Here is an 8975-nt window from a genome sequence, read left to right as displayed (position 1 = left end):
GGTGCTGGCGAGGGGAAGAAGGGGTCAAGGTCGGGAGGAGAGCCACTCCAGAATGTGGATGCTTCCCTCCGAGCACCCCGGGGCTGGCTTTCTGGAAGTGCTAGACCTGTGAGGCATTGTGCTGGACCTAGGCTCCAGGGACATCTGCCAATACCCACAGGAGGATGGGACAGTAACTGGGGGAGAGCCCGGGCACTCCGAGGATGAAGCCCTGCAGACAGCGGGGCCGGTGCTTTAGCCAGCGACAGCACCCACTGCAAAGTGACCTTGATGTTGTTCTTTTTGTTTGTTTATTTGTTTGTTTGTTTGTTTTTAAGAATAAGCACATGCCAAGGACTTATTTAACCCATTAATGAAGGGACAAGTAGGATGACAGAGCTGGTTTAAAACGTATTTTAGTCATTGAAAGATTGTAGGAATAAAGTTGCTAAATTACATACAAAACTGGTCAACACCCCAGGGCAATAAAACTGTAACCTCTGGGTTGTAATCTTTTCTACTGGACAGTGACCATTTGTATGTTTGCAGGACAAAACTCACCGCGTTGCTATTGGGCAAGGATAATTTGCATTGCTCTCAGTGAACATCTACCCCAGGAGGTTTATAAATTACCCTCTCAATAGAGTGCATTCAGTGAAAACCAGCATGCCCGCTGCTGGAGAGCAGATGGCCTCGAGTGGGCCTGTTAGTGGGTGCTTTGGGGTGGCATTGGGAGAACAGGCTCTCAGCTGTGTTCCTGTTTCCAAGTTCAATATAGTTCTCCTCTTTTTTTTTTTTTTTTTTTTAAGATTTTATTTATTTATTTGACAGAGAGAGAGATAGCAAGAGCAAGAACACAAGCAGGGGGAGTGGGAGAGGGAGAAGCAGGCTTCCCACTGAGCGGGGAGCCCGATGTGGGACTCGATCCCAGGACCCTGGGATCATGACCTGAGCCGAAGGCAGATGCTTAACGACTGAGCCACCCAGGCGCCCAATATAGTTCTCTTCTTAAGTGCTCCCCCTTGTCATCACAGATAAGCTCCCAATATTACCCTGAACACAGGAAGGCTGGTCTGACTCGCTGACACTCGCTGACACAGGCCCAGCCCAAGCTGTTAAGCCAGGTCAGACTCCTTGTCATCTGTCAGGCGAACTGCAGCTCAGAGTGTTAGTAACAAATGAGGCCAGAAAATTAACCTCACGTTGTGGACATTGCACGCGGATTCGAGGACTGCATTTTCAATAGCCTTTACCATTCCAGAGATTTAAAAATTCTCTTACATGTTCTACTCTGAGGCTGGGATACTCAACCCATGAAAGGAATCTCCACTCAGTTTTTCCTGCAGAACCTATAAAAGAGGGTGAATTCCACCCTCCTCGAAGTCCTAAAAACTGCTAAGATTCCCAGCCTGCGAGAAAATGTCCTTTCTTACTTTTCCCCAGGAGGGCTTTAGAGGTATTATTACCACATTTGAAGTCCAATCCATGTTCCTCAACGATGAGTTTATCACACCTGATAAAATAGAATTTATTATCAAATATAACACTACAAAAAATGCAAGCAAAGTTGCACAATTTGTCCAGTTATATCCTGATTAAAAATAAGGACAGATTCTTATTGAATGTACACAAATAATGCCATTCAAAGCAAAGAAACTCAATAAAACTATTTGTTTATGAATTCTGAGATAGAATTAAGAGTAAGATATTAAAAAGTGAGGGCGCCTGGGTGGCTCAGTTGCTTAAGCGGCTGCCTTCGGCTCAGGTCATGATCCTGGAGTCCCAGGATCGAGTCCTGCATCGGGCTCCCTGCTCAGTGGGGAGTCTGCTTCTCCGTCTGACCCTCTCCCTTCTTGGGCTCTCTCTCAAACAAATAAATAAAATCTTTTAAAAAAAGATATTAAAGAGTGTTTCATATCAACTTGCAAAAGCATAGTCTATTAAATTGAGGTTAGAGAAAGATGGAGAAAGAGAAAGGGCTTCATCATATTCTAATCAGAAAATAAGATGCAGATTTCCTTCACTCATCCACTCAGGTCACCTTAATTAATTCTTGTTCCAAGGGATCTTGTATCTAAAATTCTCTGCTTCTGGACTACAGAGAATCCCAGAAATCTTAACTCCATTCCCTGGGACCATCTGACAGCATCTAAGCAATGTCCGCTCCAAAACTGTATCAATGACTGTTCCTTGAAGTGGAGTCCTTTCCAAGGGCTTGGAGACTCTTCTTTCTGTTGAGGATGTAGATTCTCTCCTGGCTTAGTTCAGCTAGGACCTTGTTTCCAGAATCCCCTCTCTGCACAGTGCTGGGTGAGAGGGAGCCCAAAGAGAAACCAGCCCAAAGTTAGGAAGGCAGAGCCTGCGAGTGGTAGCCATCACCCAGCGGTGACACCTGCAGGTCTCACAGGGGGGCCAGCTGGTACTCTTCCTCCTGAGCGCCGGCTGACAGTGCCCAGGCCCATCCCAGACCAGAGGCAGCAGCCTCGGACACCTGTCCAGCAGTACCTGCAGGGACCTGGCATCCAGGGTGCCCCACCACCTCCAGTATGGAAACCTGAGTGTCACCAGGGATGCAACCATCAGCTCAGCCCTCTGTCTCCACACTGGGAACCTCCTGCTCCCAAGACTAACCCTTTTCCTGCGTGCCAGGGTAGTCACACCTTAGCCTTTCTGTGGTTTTAAAGCCAGGTTCCTGAACACACACGCACACACATGTTCACTCATACATCACGTATCTCTTCAGTCTTCTATAGCTTTGAACTTATGAATGGAATCATAGTCCTAACTTTTCCGACATTTAGATTTTTCAACATTGTTGTTTCCAAGTTGATGCACAATCACCTTAGTAACTTATCGTTTTTAAAATGGCAGACTAAATACCCCAATGCCAATTTGTTATTTTAACAGAGAGAAAACCCAAATTCCAGTATTGCATTAATATAATATTTGGCAGTGAAGAATTCATCCACTTTTATACGTTCTTATGAACAAATCCATTAAGTATGAACAAATTTTGCCCAAGTTTTAACACAATTCATTGTTTCTCTTCAGACTTATTATTTGCAGACGTTTGGAACCAAGGAAAATGAAGTTTACTTTCTTCAAACCTTCTATAACTTTCTATTTTCATTCAAGGTGTATTTTAACAACCCTCTTTTCCATTCTGGAGTAAACAAACACTTTATTTTAGACAAATGAATCTCTTTTCCTTGATAAACAAGAGCACATCCTGAGTGCAGTGTCGTTATTTCTTTGCCACATTGCTCCTGGTATGGTCTCAATCGCCAGTGTTAATTATCAGTGTTAACCTAAGTCATTAACTTCTGTTTCACAGACAGACTTGGGAGGTAGGTGACTGCGAACTGCCCACCGTCATGCATCATTTTAGCAGTGTCACACATAGGGGCCTCTGGAGCAGTTGCTGAGACAGAGCTGGGGGTGCAGATGGTTTCTAGGGTCCAACACTTGGGAGGAGAGGGAGGAAGCAGAATTGGGCAGAGGAAAGAGTCAGGGCCTGTGGGACCAGAAGTGACAGAGAGAGGCGTCCTGCACTGGATGAATAGTGGAGGCTGTGAGCCCCCCTCCCTGTTCAGTGGTGACTCCCAGGCAGGCACATCTCCAGGGAGGTGGCTCTGATGCAGAGGAGGAGGCTGGCAGTGTGTCCCTCCTCAGTGGGGCACCCTGGCTGTGCACCCCCCATCCACCACAGCCAGTGAGGCTCACAGACATAGGAGACCCTAGAGCGCACCCATCAAAGTGGAAAAATGGACACACTTGTAACATGGCCCAAAGGTATCACCACTCCGTGACATATAAAAATAAGAAAAATAAGTACTTAAAGATTATCTGTTGAATAGTTTAATATTAACGCAAGTCTTAAAGTTAATTAAGGACCTTGGAAATGATACATAAAAATGACATTCTACCGAACATAATTACTATTGGTATAACAAAGTTTGTTAGATTTGTAATTCAATAGAGTTGAACACGATTTTACATTTTTTAAATCTGAAAATTTATATGGAAGTAATATTAGCTTATTTGATAAATATAAGAAGTATAGGAAGTTCAGATTATTTAATCTATTCAGGATAAGACAAACTCAAATTTATAAAAAATAAATGTACGCTTGCATTATACTTCACATAAGTTAAAACCAAGAAAAAAGCATGTTAGCTGTTTTTAAACCATACTTATTAACTTAGTATGATTTGTTTAATCACTTTGATTAGATTCACTTTGTTTCTTACAGAAAATTGGGGAGAAATTTTTTGGGGGGAGGAAGATTTTCTCTTAAAAGGTTGGCACATTAAATAAAGTATTAGAAGTTCAGTTTCTATATTTTCTGGGAATTCTGGGAACATTAAATTGATGTAAGCATTATTAGTGGCTATAAACCAATCAGAACATTTATTTATTGTGATAGACTTTATAATCTAATCTATTAATACACTAATATTCTATATAATATAATATAATATTAATACAGAAAATATTTCAAATGCTTGATGTGAGAGGTAAAGAGAAAATGAGGAAAGTCTCACTGGAAACACAGAGAAAGCACTTGCAGCTCTCTTTCTATAACCTCAGCTCCAGAAACGTGAAAACTCCCTGATCTAGCCCTTAAAAACCATTCTTCTTCTTAGGGACCCAACAGATCATTTTGATGGAGGCGAGCACACAAACAGAAAAAAAAGGTGACTAAACCAGATTTTTTGTCATCTGTCACCTGTGAGAGTCGATCCCTCCCACCTCAAAGGAGATGGACCTCCTAAGGGCCAACCATAAAACCTGGTTCTCGGGCATTGCTGCTGCTAGTGGGGAAGAAAGTACTGGATCTGGCCAAACCAGAACCAGAATCAAACCTGGCCAAGAACCAGAAACAAAAACAGAAACACAGGGTCAAGAGAAAAAGAACCAGCGAGTCAGTGAAGGGAATGTTCTAGTGCCATTTGGGATTTACCCTGGGGATCAAGCATCAGTTCTATAGCCTTGAGTCACTTGCAGGAGGGGGAGTTCTGTGGCTCTGTTGGGTGAGTCCGCCAGGCATCTCGATGGGGCCTCCAAAATTGTCCAACTCATTTGTAGAAATAAAAAAAAAAAACATAACCTTCATTCAAATGTAGATTGAAGACACGTAATGCATTTATTGAACTCGCTAGTAAAGGAACAAGGAGGACGGTGAAGCTAATGGCCATGTTACTTTTTTGAAATATCTTTCTGGTGGGCTTAGCTGCACCCCACAGTTTACACAGGAAAAAGTCCTGTTGATTATCTCTATATGATGGCAGGATATTATGGGACTCCTTTGGTTATGGCTGTCTACCTGGGCCTACTGAGGCACGTGACCAAGAGTGAGAAATTAAAGGATCCACAGACACCCTGATGTGCATGTATAGAAACAGCATGTGAAGAAGAGGGCTGACTGCTGATCATAGTTCTCTGAGGGCTGCAGGCTTTTCCAAGGTCCACATTTTGATGTGGACACAAAGCCAGTGGTGACTTTGGGTATCACTCACTTCCTGGGAGACTAAGGCCATCATTCCACAGAAGCTCATACCACCAGCCTCCCCCAGTAGCCCCACAGAGGGCTTCTCTCCTGAAGAAATCCGCTTGCCTTTTATTCAAAAGTTTGTTGTATTGAATCAATGCCAAAAAAAAAAAAAAGTTACTAAAACTTTCACTCCAATAAAAAGTTGTAGTTGCCTACATTAACATGCTTTGTAAGCACTATCATTCCTACCAATTACCAGTTTCTTTCAACATAGTTTATTCCAGAATAAATAATATCGCAATATGCTACTAGGCCACGTTGATATTATTTTAAAAATGCATCTGATCTGGCAAAGAGACCCATCAATTACAAACCACCGCCTTAGCTGGAGTCTCCCAGGAGATTTAGGTAGCCACAGAATTTAGGACTCCTCTTCTTTGGCTTTTTCTTTTTCCAGGGTTTCTGGGCTGCTCAAATTCTGTTCTCTGGTTCTTCAAGCCACCAAGCCTGCCGACTTTCTATGAGAATCCCTGCGACCCCTGCTTAGCAGGGACTGGGGTCCTTAGTCTACAGGCTAAAAGCCACAGAAAACAAGAATTTGCGGCTTCCTTCTTCCAAATACAGACTCCATTCAAGGTTGGTCTGCTCTGGGGGCCCTCTAGTGCCTCCTCGAAGCTGCTTATATTTTGTCCTGAGTTTATGGCTGTTGTCTGAGGGAGAGTTGGTCTGTGAGGGGCCATTACCACCCCTGCAAGCACCTTCTACAGATGGCCCTTGGAAAGCTAAATTCTTCATTTTAAGTAGTCCCCTTTTACCTGCGTTAGGAGGAATGTCTCAACTAAAGCTTCTGAGGATGAACTTATTTATTCCATTTTTTCTATATATTTATCTCACATGCTGGTGTCTTAATTCAGTACCTTCACTCTCCCCCTTTTTCTTCTTGCTTGGTTCTCTTCTGTCCCCTGTCCCCTCTCCCCTCTCCATGGATCTCAGGTTAGATAGCACTTTGCATCTTACAGATACTTTGGCTCAAAAAATCTTTATTTGGTTTTTAAAATTTCTCTGAAAAACCCAGGTGAACACTACACTGTGACCATTTCACAGATGAGGACACAGAGTCCGTAACCAGCTCAGGCCACAGGGTGAAAATATCAGGACTGGCACACTGGCCCTGATGGAGCTCCTGGGTCCCTGGAGATGGTATCCGGTGCTAAGAGCCGATGTTAAAAGACAGTTTCTGGGTCTATAGCAGAAGTGTAAACTACATTTTATTAAAATGCAGGGACTTTCAGAAAATTAGTAAATTGTTTGGACTTTTAAAAAAAGGCATTTTCGAGCAGCTGTACATCATTGCACTAAGGCGTGATCAGATCTCTGCCTGGTATTGGTGATGTGTTAGGTGAAGGTAATATTGTCAATGAGTAAAAGGGGATACTTTCCTGACCCTGTAATTGTGTTTGACATTTGAGCAGCATAAACGGATTGACAGATGGGATCGCTGAATTGAAGGTGTTACTGTAGCTGAGGGATGTTTGGGGCAGGACTTTGAAAACAAACCACCGACACGGGGAAGCATTTCAGGATCACATGAGAAGTTTGAGGAACAGGCTAGCTGGCTACCACACACCGGGTGGTTTGCGGAGGAAGGGCCCCGTGTCAGCTCTGGGAACTGCCTCGGAAACGCGCACAGGGACCTTGCCTTCTACGCTGCACATTTGGTGTCACAAGTTTCACCCCACACGAATGTATTACCAAAATGTATACCTTTGGCTTTCTAGTCCATATTCAAACTGGCTTTTAAAATTCATTTACGTGGGCGCCTGGGTGGCTCAGTTGGTTAAGCGACTGCCTTCGGCTCAGGTCATGATCCTGGAGTTCCGGGATCGAGTCCCGCATCGGGCTCCCTGCTCGGCGGGGAGTCTGCTTCTCCCTCTGACCCTCCCCCCTCTCATGCTCTCTGTCTCTCATTCTCTCTCTCAAATAAATAAATAAAATCTTTAAAAAAAAAAAAATAAAATAAAATTCATTTACGTATCTTAGAACTTCAACTGACAAAGTTTTCACATATATATTTAATACATATGTGGTTAGTACATATATTTACTTATGATTTATTGTGTTATTTTCCGAATAGCAGAAATCTATATGTTCACATTTTACTAGAGCTTCAGTAATCTTATCTTCATGGATGTTTAAGCAATTTATAATGCATGCATATCTTTCACTGTTTGTGTTGATTTGAGAACTCAGTATGTAATTCATCATTAGAGACCAGGTCATTGTGTTTTTGTTTTTTCATGTTCCTGTGGGGTCCTAACTCACTTGTCAAGAATAGGATATTGGAGGGGCGCCTGGGTGGCTCAGTCGTTAAGCATCTGCCTTCGGCTCAGGTCATGATCCTGGGGTCCTGGGATCGAGTCCCGCATCGGGCTCCCTGCTCGGCGGGAAGCCTGCTTCTCCCTCTCCCACTCCCCCTGCTTGTGTTCCCTCTCTCGCTGTGTCTCTCTCTCTGTCAAATAAATAAATAAAATCTTTAAAAAAAAAAGAATAGGATATTAGAGGGGCGCCTGGGTGGCTCAGTTGCTTAAGATCGAGCCCAGTGGGGAGCCTGTTTCTCCTTCTCCCTCTGCCCCTCCCCTTTGTTCATGCTTTCTCACTCTCTCTCTAAAATAAATAAATAAAATCTTTTAAAAAAAAGAATATGATATTGTAAATTTTATTGTGATTTTTAAGTTTCTTCTTTAATGGATTTAATGGAAAGTACAAGAGAGTTGAGTCTACATGAACTATTTTCTGTATTCTTCTTTGTTTAGGGTTTCATTATTAATTATTATCTTCCTGATTATAATTATAAAGTGATACTAACTTTATCATCATCTTATAATTATTTAGCATTCATTATTAATTAGCATTTGTTAGTGCTTTCAGTGTATGAGACTATCAGTCAAACCACAGACAGACATTTAAATATTATTAAAACTTCCAATTGTTTATAAATAGACGGAGATTTGTTTTCAGGTTTAGATCATTTGTTATCTGTCCCCAAGAGTATGGGGTTGATTTGAATGTAAAGAGCTATGACCCAGAGCTGCTCCAGGGGCCCTGGGGCTAATGGCTCATCACACAGGAGCACTCTGAGCCGGAGGGCGACACAGAGAGCCTGTGTATTAGGCACTTCTCATCCCTCCCCACCAACATGCTTCCTCCCCAACTAGTCCCCCAGAGGGCCCCTCACCCTCTCTGAAGTTCATTTGCCTTTCTGCTCTCATATCAGGCCTGTTGCCCAAGAAATTTTGAGACACTTTACAATATTAAGATACATAGGCAAGGGGCGCCTGGGTGGCTCAGTTGTTAAGCATCTGCCTTCGGCTCAGGTCATGATCCCAGGGTCCTGGGATCGAGCCCCGCATCGGGCTCCCTGCTCATCGGGAAGCCTGCTTCTCCCTCTCCCTCTCCCCCTGCTGGTGTTCCCTCTCTTTGCTGTGTCTCTCTCTGTCAAATA

The sequence above is a fragment of the Phoca vitulina genome, unplaced genomic scaffold (assembly GCF_004348235.1).
Source record: "Phoca vitulina isolate PV1807 unplaced genomic scaffold, GSC_HSeal_1.0 scaffold139, whole genome shotgun sequence".
In the NCBI taxonomy this organism is placed as follows: Eukaryota; Metazoa; Chordata; class Mammalia; order Carnivora; family Phocidae; genus Phoca; species Phoca vitulina.
The sequence above is the reverse complement of the archived record's forward strand: the minus strand, read 5'-3'. Positions refer to the sequence as shown.